The sequence below is a fragment of the Triticum dicoccoides genome, chromosome 7A, assembly GCF_002162155.2.
Source record: "Triticum dicoccoides isolate Atlit2015 ecotype Zavitan chromosome 7A, WEW_v2.0, whole genome shotgun sequence".
Taxonomy (NCBI): domain Eukaryota; kingdom Viridiplantae; phylum Streptophyta; class Magnoliopsida; order Poales; family Poaceae; genus Triticum; species Triticum dicoccoides.
Window position 1 is genome coordinate 247,801,373 of NC_041392.1, and position 19,553 is coordinate 247,820,925.

The window sequence follows — 19,553 nt, forward strand, 5'->3', positions numbered from 1 at the left end:
CGAGGAAAGGAGTGACAGGCCAACAACCAACACTTTCCATCATGTGCCAAGGGCACAGAGGTCTGCAACTATGCCAGTTATCAGTGATACGAGAGCTACCACTTCAGCACCTACTACAACTGCCATGGTCATTCCTCCAGTGGCAACTCTTCCAGCTCCTTAGACATCCTCGGAAGCATTTGCACATGTTGTCCTCTCCACGCCATCTTTGCACACCGAAGCTCCTGGAGATCATGCTTAGAGTGCCGCATAGCACTATGTATTTTCAAGCTTTTTGGTAACTTGCTGCCAAAGCAGGAGAAAGTGTATAGATAATAGGCGTCGAGAGAGAGACTGTTTTGCCTTTTGTTTGCCTCTCTTGCTACTTGATATTTTCCCATTTTCTTGCTACAATATTTGTGCTTGTGTGTGAGATACTCTTATGATCATGTGTTTGATCATATTATGCGTTAATGTGTGTTTGAATGCCTATCTCCATTACTTGTGTATGATCAATTATGTTTGCCTTGGTGATGAGTGCATGTTATTTATACTCTATCATTTTGAGCACTCCACCGAGATGTATGTGACATGGAAGAGTGACCCATAATCCTAATCAATTGTGCATTTGCATTCAAAAGAAAATTTTAAATAATGCACAAATTTAGGGGGAGCTCTTGCTTATCACATACTTCTCAAGCGATGATGTATTTCATTCATATTATCATTTGTCGAAGCTTTGATATATATGTTGTCATCAATTACCAAAAAGGGGGAGATTGAAAGTGCAACTAATCCCCGGGTGGTTTTGGTAATTCATAACAACATATAGCTCATTGAACTAATATCCATTCAAGTTGAATATTTCAGAAAGTTTAATGATTGGCATGGCATGGACTAGAGATGTGGACCCCTCAAAATGCTAAGGACAAATATTGGCAAAAGGTCAAGACTCTTCATTTCTATTTTAGTGATCCAAGATCACATTGAGTCCATAGGAAAAGCCAATACTATTAAAAGGGGATGAGGTGTTGCTTAATGGTCTACTTGCTCAAAATGCTTAGTGATATGCTCCAAATCCCTCAACCACTTTCTCAATTCTGAATATGTCCTAAACCTAAAGTCAAACTCGGCCCCATCGATTTGACCTATCCGGCACCACCGAGTTTCTTTGACATAGCCATAGCCAGAAACCCTAATCAGTTCGGTCTCACCAATAGGGATTTCGGTCTCACCGAGATGGAATTGCAAACTCTCTGTTTTGCCTTCGTAATGTTTTGGTCTTACCGAAATGAGCGATCGGTCGCACCGAGTTTGCAATGCAAACTCTCTATTTCCCTTCGTAATGTTTCGGTCTAGCCGAAATGACGTACCGGTCCCACCGAGTTTGCGTGACCAACTCTCTGGTTTGCTCATTGTGAAATCGGTCCCACCAAGTTCATGCAATCGGTCACACCGAGATGAGGTTTTTCCCTAACCCTAGCACATCGGTTCCACCGAGTTGATCATGTCGGTCCCACCGAGAATCCTAACATTCACATTTTGAACTGAATCGGTCTCACCGAGTTCACCTATTCGGTCTGACTGAGTTGGGTCAAATGTGTGTAACGGTTAGATTTTGTGTGGAGGCTATATATACCCCTCCACCCCCTTCTCTATTCAAGAGAGAGCCATCAGAACATGCCTACACTTCCACTACTCATTTTTTGAGAGAGAACCACCTACTCATGTGTTGAGACCAAGACATTCCAATCCGACCATAAGAATCTTGATCTGTAGCCTTCCCCAAGTTGCTTTCCACTCAAATCATCTTTCCACCATAGCCAAATCTGTGAGAGAGAGTTGAGTGTTGGGGAGACTATCATTTGAAGCACAAGAGCAAGGAGTTCATCATCATCACACCATCTATTACTTTTTGGAGAGTGGTGTCTCCTAGATTGGTTAGGTGTTACTTGGGAGCCTCCGTCAAGATTGTGGAGTTGAACCAAGGAGTTTGTAAGGGCAAGGATATCACCTACTTCGTGAAGATCTACCCAAGTGAGGCAAGTCCTTCGTGGACGATAGCCATGGGGGGATAGACAAGGTTGCTTCTTCATGGACCCTTTGTGGGTGGAGCCCTCCATGGACTCGCGCAACTGTTACCCTTCGTGGGTTGAAATCTCCATCAACGTGGACGTATGATAGCACCACCTATCGAAACCACACCAAAAATCTCCGTGTCTACATTGTGTTTGCCTTCTCCAAACTCTTCCCTTTACCTTCATATGCAATGTTTTACTTTCCGCTGCTACACTCTTAGAATTGCATGTGTAGGTTGATTGCTTGACTTGTGCTAAGTTGCTAAAATCTGCCAAGACTTAAAATGGGGAAAAGGCTAGATTTTTATTTGATCAAGTAATCTAATCACCCCCCTCTAGACCTACTTTCGATCCTACAATCGGGCTGCTGCTGCATCACCCCGTGGTTCTCCTCAGGGCTGCATTGACTCGTGTGTCGCCGTTGCGTCGCCCCTTCGTGTCATAGTGCCGCGATACGTGGTCCCCGCTGTCGCCCTGAGGTCGTACCCGTGGTTGCACCGACCCGCACTCCGCCATTGCGCCGCCCCTTTGGGCTATAGCGCCACGGCCCGTGGTCCCCGCCATCGCCCCGAGGTCTTTCGCCGTCTCGCCGACCTGCCCACCGCAGCTGCGTCGCCCCTTTGGGCCATAGCGTCGCGGTCCACTCCGCCGTCACCACGCATCGACCTCTCATGGTATGCGCCACGCCATCTCCCTCAGTGCGGGAAAGCCACCATTCGCGCCGGTCTTCGTCACGCTGTCGGGTTCCTCGCCTACTTCGAGCATCGCCGTCGCGCTCCTAACCTAGTCGTCATCGTCACCGTTAGGCCGCCGTCACTGTCAGGCCGCCGCCGCCTCTCTTCTTTGGCCGCCGCCGCCGCTAACCTCGTAGCCGCCCGTCCACCTCCTTTGTCTTTGTTGAGCATCAGCCCATCGCTAGCGTTGCCGTCATCTACCCGACCACTTCGTCTACTCTGACAACCGTGGGCGATATCGGCCCCGCGCTGATTGGCGCCGCAACTATCGTTGAGTCCTTCGTTGCTTGCCTCTCCGACTTCTCCGACATGGCATACAGCTCATCTAGGTCCTAGTCTATGCATGCCCGATGCTGGCAACACCGATGAGTGCCTTCGTCCACAACGTGTCTTCGGGCCTGGCAAGCCTAGTGCGGCGCTTCGTCAACTTAGTCTTCGCCCGTCTACGCATGCCCGATGCTGGCAACACCAATGCGTGCCTTCATCCATGATGTGTCGCCAGGCTTGGCAAACCCGGCGCGACGCGTCGTCAGCACCGTCTTGGCGCACCACTACTCCGACACTACTATGCCCATGACTGACTCGGTGCCTCCTTGAGCCCGTGGCCCCACAGCGACTTCCCTCGACACCGGCCACTCCGACTCGACATCAACCACGGCATTCTTCACACGGCTACCTCGACCACGGCTCCACCACCTGCGCTCTCGGCTACCTCGACAAATGGCACAAAGGGCTACCGCCTTGCTTGAGCAACCTCGTCGGTTTTCACTGCAGCCATGACTTTCGCGATGCAACATCCGTTACGACTGGCGGGGGGAGTCCGTCGTCTTGCCTTCGGATTCTTCTCCAGTCTCACCGTCTATGTCGCTACCGTTATGACTGCAGGGGGATGTTGAGTATATTGATTCATTAGGAAACATAATATAGACTAGGATTTGCCCTGACTTATCTTGTACTCCAAGTAGATCATGTACTCATATATACATAAACACTATTCTGATCATGGGATCAGAATAATATTCTGATCACAACCTGAACTGCCTGAGTAACACGCCTGAACTTCCCTCTGTACGAACCCGACCTTTGGGCTATCTTCGCAACCGTGGCTTCCCCCGTGAACTATTCTGATTAGTCGTGTTCTATATGATGTTAGTGTAATCTAGAAATGGTTTTAGCAACTAAATACTGGATTTAAATAGGAATCTCGCTCGTTGGCGGATTTTGCTCTCGTGTCGTGATGAAATTGTGTTTTTTGCAATTTTACTGCCTGAGTTGTTGAACCTGAACTTCTCCCAATACTAGGTTGAACTTCCGCCAACATTGCCCAAATGAGGCTTGTGATATACCTTTGGAAAGCTATGGACACCAGTATCATGACCCAAGTTCAATTTTTGACAAAATGTAAGCGGATTAAGAGCAGTTTTGAAAACTGTTTTTTCTTCATACAAAAAACGTGAATTGTATTTTCGACCGCATTTCTAAACCGCTTATCAGAATGAGGCAAATAATATGGCGTTGGAAATCTGCTGCAAAACTACTCCTTCTACATGTTGACAGTTTTCTCTAATTCCCTATTGTTAAAGAGTAATTTGGAAAATCGTAAATTTTGCAAACTGAACAGCTGAGTTTGTATTTTCGATGCCATTTCTAAACGGCTAATCCAATTGTGGCAAATGATATGGCGTTAGAAAGCTTATAAAAATGCGCTACTTTTTCATGTTGAAAGTTTTTTTTATAATTTTGAACGGTTTAAAATTAATTTAGAAAACAGTACAGGTTTCATCGAGTTCGTATTTCTGAGCTAATTTTTTAACCGTACGTCCGAATGCAGCAAATGATATGGTGTTGGAAAGCTTGTGGAAATGCAAAAATAATTGGTATATATTGTTTCTCACAATTTTTTACGGTTTTAAGTCAATTTTGAAAATGGCTAAAAACATATTTTCGCCGTAATTTCTACAACTTTATCGGAATGGAGCAAATAATATACTGTTGAAAAGCTAAGGGAAATGCGAAACTTTTTCATGTTGATGGTTTTCTCTAATTCCAAGCCGTTTTCATGTAATTTCAAAAACGGTGAGATCATTCGTTCTACCTTTATCGCGAAACAGATTCTTCGAAAATGCACCGCGTGAAGAACCTGAACTTCTCGGCATGTCTACTTGAACTTCACTCTGTTTTTCACATGCTTTTTTTGCCCGTAGCTCTCCATCCACTCACTCGAACACTCACGAGAATTGAGCAAGTAATATACCAGTGGAAAGCTGATGTAAACACGCAACTTTCCTGTGTTAATCGTTTTTTTTGTACTCGTGACGATTTTAAAAGTTTTTCATCTAAAATTCATTCAGTGTAGTAGTCGAACTTCCTACTGTTTTCACGTTGAACTTCTGTGACGTATTTTCGTTTGCCATTTCCTCATATATTCGTCAATATCACATAAATGATATTCCTTTTGTACAAACCTCTCTCACAATCATATTTTAACATATAATTTTTCGTATTTTGAACTTTAACTGTTCTTGTTTTTGAACTGTAAGTAGTGAAAAAATTAGAGCAAGTAAATTTGAATTATTTATAAAGTTCTAGTGTGAATCGTTTTTCAACTGTAAGTAGTGCAACTTCCACGTGTTGATCATTTTCTCATATTCGTGATGGTCCAAGATATTTTTTGAATAAACAAAAACAAGTTTTTAACGATATACATGAAACTTTTAAACCGTTCATCGGAATGAACCATATAATATATCATTGGAGAGCTTATGAATAGGAGCAACTTTTTCATGCAGATAGTTGTCACAACTTCGTTGCCGTTTGCGAGCAGTTTTAAAATTGACAAAAACAACGTTGTTTTGCCTTTTTTTTAACATGCAAATGATTGACGGACTTCTCTCACTAAAAATTTTGAACCATACAGGAAGAAGCACGTGAACTTCTTGCAATAACACTTTTAGGCTTTTAGTTTGTTTTCTTTTATTCTCTTCTGAAAACGCATTACGTGTAGTAGTTGAATTGCTCGCTGTTTTGATGTTGAACTTCTATCACGTCTTTTTTGTTCGTAATTGCTCAGTCGTTCGTTAGAGTTGCACAAATGATATACCTTTTATAATCTGTTGAAAAGACATATTTTTTCTAATATGCTTAAACTATTGTTTCGAAAAGATACACCAATTTGATTTAACCGTTTTCTTGGAATAGAGCATACGATATACCCTTTGGAATAGATCTACAATATACCTTTTGGAAAGTTATTGAATACACAATGAACCTCTCTCTCAAGAATTTTTGAACTTCCCCGGACATAGCACTTCAATTTCTAGCAACTATTTTTTTAGACATTATCTTTTTATTCTTCTTTTCTCATACGAGATGCACACCATGCACTACGAGAAGTTCCGGCAGTTATCAATTTGAACTTCTCTCTGTTTTGCTTTACTTATGAAAAACTCTTAATTTTTTTACATATATCAAACCGCTCTAACTTTTTATTTGAATTTGTTTTATGTATTTTTAGAAATATGAAAATTGTACTTTTGTTAGAAACATCAAACTTCTTCGTTATTTTGAGTTGAACTTATTGGTTTTATTCTTTAGTAACCAAAAAATCGAGTTTTTAGTTAAATATTAAAGTTCTCCACGTTTTTAAATTGAACTTCTTGGTTTTATTCTTTAGTAATGAGAAAAACTGAGTTTCTAATGTACATTGAATTACTTTGTTTTTTAAAATTGAACTTCTTGGTTTAATCTTTAGTATCGGGGAAAATTTGAATTTTTTAAAAAACGGGGAAAATCTTTTCAAAACTTTTTTTGTTGTTCCCTTATTTTAATTTGAACTTATTAGTTATTCTTTAAAACAAGAATATGAGGTTTTTATAAACTTTGAACTTCTTAGTTTTATTCTTTCGTAACGAGGAAAATCGAGTTTTTTGAACTTCTTTGTTATAAAATTTTGAACTTCTTGATTTTATTTTTAATAATGTGAAAAATCTGAATTTTTTATGGACATCGAACTTCACCATTTTTTAATTTTTAACTTCTTAGTTGTATTGGTGAATGACGGTGAAATGCTTTTTTATATAAATAATGATATCCCGCCATTATTTTAATTTGGACTTCTAATTTTTATAGAATGGGGAAAATCAGTTTTTATACAATCTTTTGAAATGCTCCTCTTTTTAATTTGAACTTCTCTGATTTTTTTACAAATGGGGAAAATCCATTATAAATATTTTTGAACTACTCTTTTTGAACTTCTTGCTCAAATTTGAACTTCCATTTTTTAATTTGAAATTATTTGATTTTGTTTTTTAATCGAATTGCTCCAAATTTTATTTTTCAAAATGCAAAAAAAAAAAAAACAACGCTACCCTTTAGCAACCAAAAATCTCAATTTTTTTATAGACATCAAACCGCTCCACTTTTTCAATTTTTTAAACCACTTTGTGTTTTTTTAGAAATGGGAAAATTGGAGTTTTTTTATAAATGAGAAACTTCTTCATTATTTCAAACTGAACTTCTTGGTTTATTTGTTAGTAACAGGGAAAATTTGAGTTTTTCTAATAAATAATGAACTGCTCCGTTTTTTGAAATTGAACTTCTTGGTTAATTATTTAGTAGCGAGGAAAATCCGAGTTCTTCATATACATTAAACTACTCTATTGTTCTAAATTGAACTTCTTGGTTTTCCAATTTGGACTTCTTGATTTTTCAATTTGGACTTCTTGGTTTATTCATTTGTAACAGAAAAAAACTAGTCTTGTTATTTGAAACTGAACTTCTTAGGTCTTCGTTAGTAACAGGAAAAATTCAAGTTCTGTACTCCCTCCGTCCCAAAATAAGTGTTTCAATCTTAGTACAACTTTGTACTCGAGTTAGTACAAAGTCAAGACACTTATTTTGGGACGGAGGGAGTAATAAATATCAAACTGCTCCATTTTTTTGTTTTTTAATTCGACAAAAAATATGTTTCCTTTATGAACATCAAACAACTTTGATGTTTTAATTTGAACCGCTTGGTTTATTAGAAACATGACCTGCTATGTTATTTTAATGTGAACTTCTTGAATTATTATTGCAAACAAATAAAATCAAATTGTTTAATAAACATCCTACTTTATGTACAATATATGTTTAAAAAATGCCACTCGTGAAAAAATTAGAATTACCTAATTGCAAAACAGAGAAGTACGTAGCATTTACCCATATATGTCCAAAGTTTAAAATTATCTTTATATTTTGCTCCAGTCTTTTTAAAGAAAAACATCTAGGAGTACTTTTAAAAATACACTGGCCAAAATAGGCCTGATAAAAAATACATGGAGTTATTCCCCATTACACATTTTTTATTCTCTCTCTCTTCTCACTAGGATCGCTTTGCTTTCTCTTTTATAGAATAGAAAAGTCCATCGTACATGTAGTAGCTAGGGTCGAACACAGGAAAAGAAACAAAACCAAGTGACCAGGGCGCTAGCTCAGCTCTTTTGCCTATCCTTTAATTCACAGTCACGTGTTCCTTCTTATCTCTTCAACGCTTCTTCCTTGTGTGCAGCAAGATCCAGTCGTTTTTTTCATTTCAACAAGTGAGCGGACTAGAAAACTCTTTTTGTAGCTGAACAGACAGATCAGGTGAAGCCGGCCTACAACAATGGCCATTTTTCATCAGAGGATAAACACCAAACAGATGCCATGCACTAAAGTTTTTTCCGCACACAAAGGAGTAAACATCAGTTATTTCAAAAATCAAAATAACACAAGTACGAAGCAAGTGATCACACATTTTGCACATGCAACAAAGTGTAGATGTTCAGTTATTTGGCTCCATCTGCATCACGCATCGCTCCTTTCCGTCAGTTAACTGAGTATCCATCAAGTGTGGTTTTTTGTTCGTCAGTTTAACTCTTGTGTTCTTGGGCGTCAGTGCACGCAACACACACAAGGCCAGCAGTGGCATGCTCGGGTAAGCCGGCGGCAGCGCGCAGGGGATTCAGAGCCGAGGTGCATGGCGAGTGTCGTTGTGCTCCAGGCGTGTGGCGACCAGCTGTAGGGTACAGGTGTGTGGAGACTTAGGTAAACGGCCTGCAGTGGCGTCAGCGAACGGACGGACACTGTACCAGCAGATCCCACCCGGGAATATGCGACATGGTGGCAGGGGAGCCTCCTTGATGGATTCGCCTGGAGGAGGTCCTGCTTGCGCCGAATGGGAAACTGCGCTAGCAACGCACGGGGTGTGGAGACTTCATCGTTGGTTTCTCTTAGCTCGGCAACGTCGTGCGATAGCAGCACATGAGGAGCCAGGGGCAAGGGAAGGTGACGAGCCGATGGATACAGGGGAGCTCGCCAGAGGTAGAGCAGGAGAAGAGGAAGGCATAGGGCGGGAGGAGGCTCACCGGAGGGAAGGGGTGTGGGCTTGACGGGATCCGCGTCAGCAGCAAGCGGGGGACTGCGTGGGCAGGCGGCCGAGGACTGCACGCTAGTTGAATGGTGTTCGGTGATCCCTGGTGACGGCAATTAGGGCGCAGAGCCGTGCGCAGCCATGGCGGAAGTTCGGCTCTAGGATCTCGGTGGCACGCAAAGAAGGCGGGTGGCGCACAGGGAACCAATGCTAGTAGGTCGGGGGGCGCGACGTCCTGGGTAGGTCGGGCGGTGGCGGCGCTGGTTGGCCGGGCGGCGGCGCCGCGCTGGGTTGACCGACCGGCAGCGACACGCTGGGATGGTCGGGCAGCGGTAGATTGGGGATGCAGGGATCGTGGGCTGGGTTGGGCAGTTTTTTTGTTGTCGCTACGGTTTGGGAGTTCGGGAGGATCCGCTCGACGCCTATAGAGGGCTGCTATGATCAGAATAGTTATTCTAATACCATGATTATATATATATATGACAGTATTATTTTAATTTCAGAATTAGAATAGTTATTTAGATCACAGCCCCCTATATAGGGTCACGACATGTTCCTGAGATTGGGCGAGAACAGAAATAGCGCAAAGCGCCCCAAACCTTATCTCCGTCCCTCCCGTCGCCATCCTCCCCCTCGACCTCCCCCAACCCGCCAACCACCTCCGGCCGCCGCCCACCCTGCTCCGACGCGCCCCCGGGCCCTCCTCCTTTCGGGCGCGCGGGCGCACCGCCGGCCCCGCCACTTCCCGACGCGCCGCGGCCCCGCCTCCTCCGGGCGCGCCACCGCCCCGCCTTCTTCCGGTGCAAGGCCGCTGCCCCCACCTCCTCCTAGCACGCCGTCGCCTTCTTCCAGTGCAAGGCCGCCACCCCCACCTCCTCCTAGCACGCCGTCGCCCCCGCCTCCTTCCGGTGCAAGGTTGGCCCCTTCCTTCAGGGCGAGGTGGGTTTGGACTTCAACCCCTCCCGCTCCTCCCATGCGCCGCCGCGCGTACCCACCCACAACCCCACTTGCGCCCGTGCGCCACGGTTGGTCCCTACCCTGCACCCCGCCTACTCTCATGTGCAGCCGCGCGCGCTCGCGCTGAACCCTGCCTCCTCCCGACTTGCTCGGCCCCTGTAGCAACGGCTGCCAGATCACGCGCGAGGCCCGTCCGCGTTGTCGTGCTGCTCCTCCGGCTAGCGGGACAAGACTATGTCCTGTCGTGAGAGTGAGAGCGGCACAGAGGATGTCGCCGACGACGATGCAACGGAGCCGGGCAAGTACATGATGTGGGCGCGCCACTGGTGCCTAGTCTCACAGCCCTTGTTCGTCTCTGTGATGCTGCAGGAAGTTCGATTCAGCAGCCCGAGCTCGTTCAAATGCATGAACTAAAAAGTTCGAGCCGCCTCTCATGGTCATCCATCAGTGAGATGCCTGGAGGACTTCTCCGTCGACTTGCAGGTTCAGCAATGGATAAGGAAGCTGTCCTTGACCATTTTCTCGTGTACAGGCTGCATGAGGCGTACAGATCCAACTCCCCCGCCCGGCAGCTATGGCGTGTGGCTGCCCAGCACATCAGCGCCTCCCAAGGTCCATTTTCTAAGTGATTTTCTTGTCTGAAGTTCAGACGTACTTGCAGGTGCAAAAAAGTTGATGTTGTGATATATTGGTTCATTTTCACTGGTCCTTCAATATTGGAAAACATGAGTTTTCTTCTCCAAAATGAATCGACGCCGTGGAGTGCTAATTCTTCTTGGGTGCTTCTATCGAGCCTTGTGTTTCAGGCACCACCATGACGAACCAGCTCATCCTATTTTGGACAGCAAATCAGAGAAAATATTTTAGGCGGAATGCAGTTAAGAGATAATGGGGAAACGAGGGTTCAAAGATACTTTTTAGTACATGCGGAGAGCTTTTTCAGTGCACTGTAGCCAAAATTCTGCTCTGAAGGCCAAACTACTGACGTGTGGCTTGCTAGCACTAGTAGATCTTGGGATATGGGCACACCAGGAAGAAGACAGAAAAGAAAATGGTGAGTTGGAGATCGCAAGTTCACTGCTTAAAAGGATAAGATCCCTGTTGGTTTTATATAGAGAACACCCAGCGGGGGTAAAAAGAGCATCACTTTGTCCAAGTCCACCAATCAAATTTTTGCTCTGTTTAAAGGTTTACGTCACTGTCTAAAATTGTTAATTGTTTCTGTATGTTTGAGCATCCGACCTAAGTTTCTTGTGAGGCGGTTTAATTACAGTAATTTTGTCCGTTCAGTAATATGTGTACAAGTTACTGTATACAAATAAAAAAGCTAAGAAATTTACTCAGCAGTTGAAGAAGAAGAAGTTGTGTGATGTGGCGCCAATGGGGCTTGTACTAGGTTGTAGTTTAAGCAAAGTTTAAAAAAATGGATTTTTCTTGTTTTAGAAAAACAGAGGTTTCAAATTTAAATAATGGAGAAATTCGAATATTTATTACAAAACAAAGAAGCTCATATTACACAAAAAGGGAAGTTCAAACAGTGTATACAAACGTATTTTTCCATTTCTAAAGAAACCTAGAAGATCAAATTTAAATAAGTATGAAGTATAAAATTTGTAAAAACCTAAGACTTACGTGTTCAAAAAAGAAAACAAAAAAGATGTCGCATTTTTATAACTGCTTATAAACAACAACGGATTTAACAAAATGTCTACATGAAAAAAGTTAATTCTTTCATAAGCTTTTCAACAGTATATCATATGCTCTTTTCGGATAAAAGATTCAAACGTATGGTGTATATCGTTGGAATCAAGTTTTAACGTATTAAAAAGATCTTTTAAACCATGTCAAATTTTAGAAAAATGATTAACAAGAAAAAAGTTATATCTTTTCAGCGGGTTTCTGAAGGTATACCATGGTTTTTTTTCCTTTTTGGAAAATGAATTTTCCTCGTTTCTAAATAATAACTAGAAGTTCACATTTAAATAATGAAGCGGTTCGATGTTTATTACTACATTAGGATTTTCCCCGTTACTAAAGAGTAAACCAAGGAGGCCAAATTAAAAATATAAAGCAGTTCAAAATTTATACTACCATTTGAAGTAAATTAGAGACCCTCTGGTAGAAATGAAAAAGGGTATCAAATTTTGTCATAAGCTTTCCAACGCCATGTCATTTACGTCCAACCAATGAAATGAAAAAAGATATCAAATTGTTTCTGTTAGTAAAGAATAAAAAGAAGAAGTTCAAAATAAAATAAATGATACACCTAAAAAAAGTTCAAATGAAATTTCCCTGCTTTGAAAAACTAGAAGTTCAAACTAAAATAATGAAGTGGATCGATATTTATAAAACCCAAGGTTCTCAAATTAAAACAAATGGTACACCTAAAAAGAGTTTATTTTAGTGAAAAAATGGTTATTAGAAGTTCAAGTGCTCGGCGAGGAAAAGTTCTGAGAGAGGTTCACCGTGTATTTAGATGTCCAAAATACATAAAAAAGATGTTGTTTTTTGTGTTTTAAAATAATTCTCTCAAACCATAGAGAGTTTCAAAGTAATAACAACCGGAAGTTCACGTGCTGCATGGTGTGTGTTTCCTATAAGAAAAAGACAATAAAGTGAAACAGAGTGAAGTTCAAACAGACATGCCCCAGAAGATCAACTACTTTACGCAATGTAAAAAACAACACGTTAAAAAAGAGCACATCAAAAACAGAGTGAAGTTCAAACATACATGCCCTAGAAGTTCAACTACTTCACGAAGTGCATTTCCATTCGCGGTGAAGGCAGAAATCATGATCTCGTCATTTTCTAAAATGGAAGGAATATCATTTGTGTAACTTCAAGTCCTCGATCGTAGAAAATTAACAAAGAATTGTGAGAGTGGTTTGTACAAAAGGAATATCATTTGTGTAACACTAACGAATGGATGAGAAAATTACAAACGAAAATACGTCACATTAAAATTTAAAATAACCGAGAAGGTCAAAAATGTAGAAGTTCAAATTTGACAACCCTACAAGTTCAATTTCAAATAACCAAGAAGGTAAAAAAACTAGAAGTTCAAATTTAAAAACCTAGAAAATTGTTTGCTTATGTAAAACCATAATTTTCTAAGAAGTTCAAAGTAAAAAATTCAAAGGTAAAAAAACTTAGATGTTTTGACGTTACTAAATAATAAAATGAAGAAGTTCAAATAAAAAAAGGAAAAACTAAAAAAAGTTCTAAAAGAATTTTCTCACTTTTTAAACCGAAATAGAGAGAAGTCCAAATTGATAAATGTCGGAAGTTCACGTATTGCATGATGTGCATTTCGTATGAGAAAAAAAGAATAAAAAGGCAAAGTTTAAGTGCTCTTCTCTCGGAAGTTCAAAAATTCTTCTTATTAAAGAAAACTCAGATTTTCCTCGTTATTAAAGAATGGAAACAAGAACTTCAAAAATTAAATAACAAGAAGTTCAACTTTTAATAATAGAGTGCTTCAAAATTTCATAAAAAGGATTAAGAAAAAACCCAGAAAGTCCATATTAAAAAGATGGAGAAGTTCAATGATTATAGAAAACCCAGATTTTTCCTCGCTATTAAAGAATGGAAACAAGAAGTTCAAAAATAAAAAATAAGAAGTTCAACTTTTTAAAATATAACGCTTCAAAATTTCATAAAAAGGGATTAAGAAATAAAACCATGAAGTCCACATTAAAAATATGGAGAAGTTCAAGGATTATAGAAAACTCAGATTTTCCTCGTTATTAAATAATGGAAACAGGAAGTTCGAAAATAAAATAACAAGAAGTTCAACTTTTAAAATATAGAGCGCTTCAAGATTCATAAAAAGGGATTAAGTAAATCATATTAAAAATTCATAAAAAACTCAGATATTTTCACGTAACCGAGAGAAGTTCAAATTGTTAACTGCCGAAAGTTCACGTACTACACGATGTGCATTTTGTATTAAAAAGAATAAAAAAGCAAAGTCTAAAAGTTTTTGTTGTTATAAGTTCAAGTCCTCCGTCGGAGAAAGTTTAAAAAATTATTGTGAGAGAGATTTGTACCAAAGGAATATCATTTGTGTAACACGGACGAATGGATGAGAAGATTACAAACGAAAATACGCCACAAAAGTTCAACGTGAAAACAGCAGGAAGTTCAATTACTACGCTGAATGAATTTGAGATGAAAAACTTTTAAAATCATAGCGAGTACGAAAAAATGATCAACACGGGAAACTTGCATGCTTACAGCAGATTTCCATCGGTATATCACCTGCTCAATTCCGGTGAATGGATGGAGAGTTACGAGCAGTGGATGGAGACCTACGAGCAAAAAAATCACGTGAAAAACAGAGTGAAGTTCGGGTACACGCGCCGAGAAGTTCAGGTTCTTCACGCGGTGCATTTTCGAAGAATCTGTTTCGCGATAAAGGCAGAACGAATGATCTCGCCATTTTCGCAATTGCTTGAAAAAGGATAAGAATCAGAGAAAACCATCAACATGAAAAAGTTTTGCATTTTCCATAGCTTTTCAACGGTATATTATTTGCCCAATTTCGATAAAGTTTGTAGAAATTACGGCAAAAATACGTTTTTCGCCATTTTCGAAACTGACTTAAAACCGTAAGGAATTGGGAGAAACAATACATACCAAAAAATTTCTCATTTGTTCAAGCTTTCCAACGCCATATCATTTGCTGCATTCGAACGCACGGTTAAAAAATTAGCTCGAAAATACGAACTTAGTAGGACTTGGACCATTTTCTGAATTACTCTTAAACCATTCAAAATTAGAAAAAAAAACTTTCAAGTTGAAAAAGTAGCGCATTTTCATAAGCTTTCCAACACTGTATCATATGCCTCCATTGGATTAGCCGTTTAGAAATGACATTGAAAAAACGAACTCAACTGTTCGGTTTACGAAATTTTACGTTTTTTCAAATTACTCTTTAACCATACGGAATTAAAGAAAACTTTCAACATGTGGAAGGAGCGGTTTTTAAGCAGCTTTCCAATGCTATATTATATACCTCATTCCGATAAATGGTTTAGAAATGCGATCGAAAATACGATTCACATTTTTTGTGCGAAGAAAAAACGGTTTTCAAAACTGCTCTTAAACCGCTTATATTTTGCCAAAACTTTAAGTTGGGTCATGATATTGGTGTCCATAGCTTTCCAACGGTATATCGCAGAAGTTGAACCTAGTTCACAGGGAAGTTCAACGTACTACTAGCGGGGCAGGGCAGGTTGTGATCAGAATAGTATATATATATATAGGCAACATATCCTGTGAATCCGCTCTATTCGTGTATCCCTGCATCCATCTCTTTCTCAACCCCTGGTCATCCTTCGTCCCAGGTGCAGTGAAGTGGATTTTTGCACTCACCAGCCCGCTTTCTAACTTAAGAAATATTTTCGTTTGCAGAAACCCCCTTAATGCTCTGATCCATCATCCCCAACCCAAAGCTCCAAGTTGTGCGTCGTGCGACTCCTGACCCAAATCCTTCTTTGCCAGATCTCTCGCATCGGCTCCCAAATCAAATCTCAATCCGAAGGCCTGGTACCACAGCAAGGCATGGATGATTCCCTCGAACTTCTCTAGCGGCGGCAATCAAGTAGCAACAACAACGGCTCGATGGTCACTTAGACCCGGCCGGCCGGCCATCTCAACAGCGAAGCCATGACAACCGACGACCTTCTACGGCAGTGATGATGCAGAACGATGAGGCGCCAACGCCTCTCTGGATGGCCTCCCCCGCGGGCGATGATTCCTATTACATAGGAAGCTGCAGCCTCTCGTCCATACAAAGTTGTAGCTGTAACCTGTAGCCTGTAAAAAATGTACCGGTGCTATGCTCATATGAGTAAACTGTATCAGTATTTGCACCTAAATGAGTGGCATCGTGTGAGCTGCTTGTATGTGTTTCTAATCATTTCTAAACTCCTTACCAATACGTGATATGCCTTACCAAGCTTATTCGGATCAGAGGCTTCCGTTGAGCTTTTCCCTTGTTCAAAACTCATGTATGTTGTTGCCACAGAATTGAGTCACTAGTTTAGTTACGAACTGAAGTGTTGAAAAAAATCAGTGATCTTCTAAGTCATGTGGTTAAACCATATATTGTTCAGCAAAGATTTTGAGTTGCAGAAGAGGGTTGGGATGGCTTTGTCTAGTTTTGATATCTAAGCTATAAGCAGCAAGTCACTATCCAAAATATCCTGGACATTCACAAAGTTCAGTGACTAAGCTCCATATGTGTTGAACAAAATCAGTGACTTATTCAGAAAATCTTCTGAATTACCAGAAGTGGCCTAGAATGGCCGTAATCAGTTTTAAGATAAAAGAAGGCTATAAAAACAAGTCCATATCCAAAGTTTCCAGAACATTTACTATAGTTCTTGATTGATCATGTATAACAAGTATATTGACAAACTGTATTTTCTACTCCGGTATGATGCAGGTCTGAGCAAAACATGATGAAAATTTGACAATCATCGGCGGACTGATGTTCATATAATGTAGTAATTTGGTAATCATAAAATAATTATAAATCAAGTCAAATTTGATTTAACATAGTGCAAATCCCTGTCCATTACATGGCTCTTGTACATCAAAGGCTAAATCATAACATATATAAAATCATTCTTTGCATCGCAAAATTTGGCATCAGCAAGCAGCATTTATTTGCATATCTTCCACAATCAGGCTCCTTTTCCCTTTGCTTGGAAAATTGCGACTATCATGAAATACTATTTGCTTGCATGTCTTGCACAAGCGTGCTACCATTGCCTTTACTTCTTGGTCCCTTTTTGACTATCCTCCTTGGTCTCCTTTCTGCTCTTTATTCTTTTGCATCTCCCCACCGTATGAACATCAGTGGGCGGATGTATATGAACTTCAGTAGGAATATTGCAACCAATAAAAGCCTCATATTCCTCTTGCCTTGTGCTTTTGGTAGTTGCAGGAACCATTTGGTCTAGAGGGGCCTCAATGTTCAACACACTTGATGTTAAGAAGTCCATGCCTACATCTGAGTGCTTTGTCTTCTGAATCATATCTTCCACCTTATTATGTATAGTTGAAATCTTCTCTCTTGTGGACGCGTCCAATGCATCAATGGGGTTTTCTTCTAGTAAATTCCCTTGTTCATCAAAAACACTCTCCCTGCAAAGAATTTATTTTTGTTAGTCATATTATTTTTTAACAATAAGGAATCAATAGTTATGCCTTATTTTTTGTAGGTGTTCTCCCCAGAAAGTCTAACAAAGATGTGTGCATCACAACCATATCGTGTGTTGGCCTGCTTACGCTTTTTCCTCGAGGGGTCATCGACCTCCTTACTATCTTTCGACTTGAATCCTTCCCTAATCCCTATTACTCATAAAGTGCTTAGTTCGGACCACCTTATTCTCAGTCTTCTTCTGTTGTCTGATATGAACTCTGAAACCCGCATTATGTGCATATACCTTGTAGAACTTCTCCACTGCCTCGAGTCCTTCAAATGCCATACCTACTTTAGGCTTCAAGTTCTCATCACATTCAGGTGTAAAAGACAAAAACTGCAACATCAAGAATAAATTGTGACCTCCACATTCACACATAGATCAATAAAGGATTAGTTGTAAGGTAGTACAAACTAATCAAACTTACAGCTAGGGGTATGGTTGCATTCTTTTTGGGTGTGCCAAACTCTTCTTCATTCATATGCATTTCCAAGTAACTGGTCGGTTCCATGTGAGTGCAAGCACACCTACAGGATCACACATGGCAATGACACATGCCTTAACATACGGAAGGACTGGATTTTACCTGGAACTAGTGGTGTCGTAGTGTTGCTGATTGCTACTGATGAGGTTGTTCATTCAAGCGACTAGCTGATCTAGCGTATAAGATCTCTCCTTAGAGTGTGGACTTGTAGTCTGCAGAGGAAGGATACAGAGATCAAAACAATTACGTGCATTCATGCATGGGCCGACGGCTGCGATGAACGCCAAGATCATGTCAGCTGGGAATATCAGTACTTGCATGGGGTGGTGCGTGCCGATGGACGCCGTCGCCGCTGAAGAGCACAGGGTCGCAGTCGTTCAGCCTAGGGTTCCACAGCCGTCGTGGGTGAGAGAAATACCTAGAGTTGTCTATTACGACGCACGATGCAGTCCTGCGTCCAGGGTTGCTTTTGCAAAGTAAAACTATTGGTATGGGTTACAGGCAGGCGTTTCAATGCAAAATTACTGGAAATTAACCCAAAGCAAAGGATTTAGATCGTGGGGCTGAGAACAAAGGGATGCAGGGATACACGAACAGAGCGGATTCACAGGGATCGTAGAACTCCTCTTCTGTACTCTTGGCAGTATGTACTCCCATCCTCAATATACCTCATATATGCATTAATTATACCTTTTTATTATTCTCAATATACTTCATTAAATATTCCAAGATACCCCAATACGAGTTTAGTTCAAAAAATATCATCTGCGATGTACTTTTTGTAATATACCTTTTCACGTACAAACACATCAGTATATACGTAAATATTTAAAAATGCATAGACTCACATGAATTTTTTCATGAAACTCATTTTGGGGTATTTAATAATTACTAATGAAGTATATAAAAATAATAAAAAGGTATAAAAGATTCATCTATATGGTATATGAGGAGTGGGAGTACGTACCCATTTCCCTATATATATACATATATATATATATATATATATATATATATATATATATATATATATATATGGTGGAACTATTTAGGAACCCCCCTCTAGAGTTCCTAAATAAGGTTATTTAGGAACCACCTCCTACTCCTACATGTTTCTATCTGAGCCAGCTAACTACTTGCATAACCCACGCTCGAAGGACCTTCTTATCCCCACGATCTGGACCCCACGCCGGCGCGCCACAACCACCTACCTCGTCGGCGCGCCACAACCTACCCACCTTGCCGGCGCACCACAACCACCTACCTCACCAGCGCGCCACCACCACCCACCACGCCAATGCGCCACCGCCCATCAAGCACCTCCCCCGTCGTCGCCATGGATGAATTCGCCGCCCCCGCCGCTCGTCGGGGAAGGATCCGGGCCCGCGGCTCACCGTCGAAGGATGTGGCCCCCATCTCCCTACACTGGCGCTCCATAGCCGTTCTTGGCTTCCGGGTCCGGTGTATCACTCGTCCGCGTGATACGGGGTGGGCTCATGGTTACCCCTGGCCGCTGGACATCGCCGGAGTAATGGCCGCCCCAAACTCCTTTTGGCCCTGCCTCTTCTCCTGGCGCCGGTGGTGGCCGTAGAAAACCTTGTTTCGGTGGTGAAGGCGACCAGCAACAGCGGTTAACCTAAAGGTTTTATTCAGTTAGCCCGCTGAGACTGAGTTCAGACTCCATGGTCATCACAGTGGTAGTCAACTTTTGTTGAT

General features: G+C 41.2%; 1 long non-coding RNA gene across 1 annotated transcript; it reads left to right on the forward strand.

Annotated features, from left to right (window-relative positions):
- Positions 1–9,831: 9,831 nt before the first annotated feature.
- LOC119327344 lies at positions 9,832–11,482 on the forward strand. The gene is made up of 2 exons (XR_005158467.1): positions 9,832–10,800; positions 10,946–11,482. It is a non-coding gene; the product is annotated as an uncharacterized LOC119327344 (long non-coding RNA).
- Positions 11,483–19,553: the final 8,071 nt, after the last annotated feature.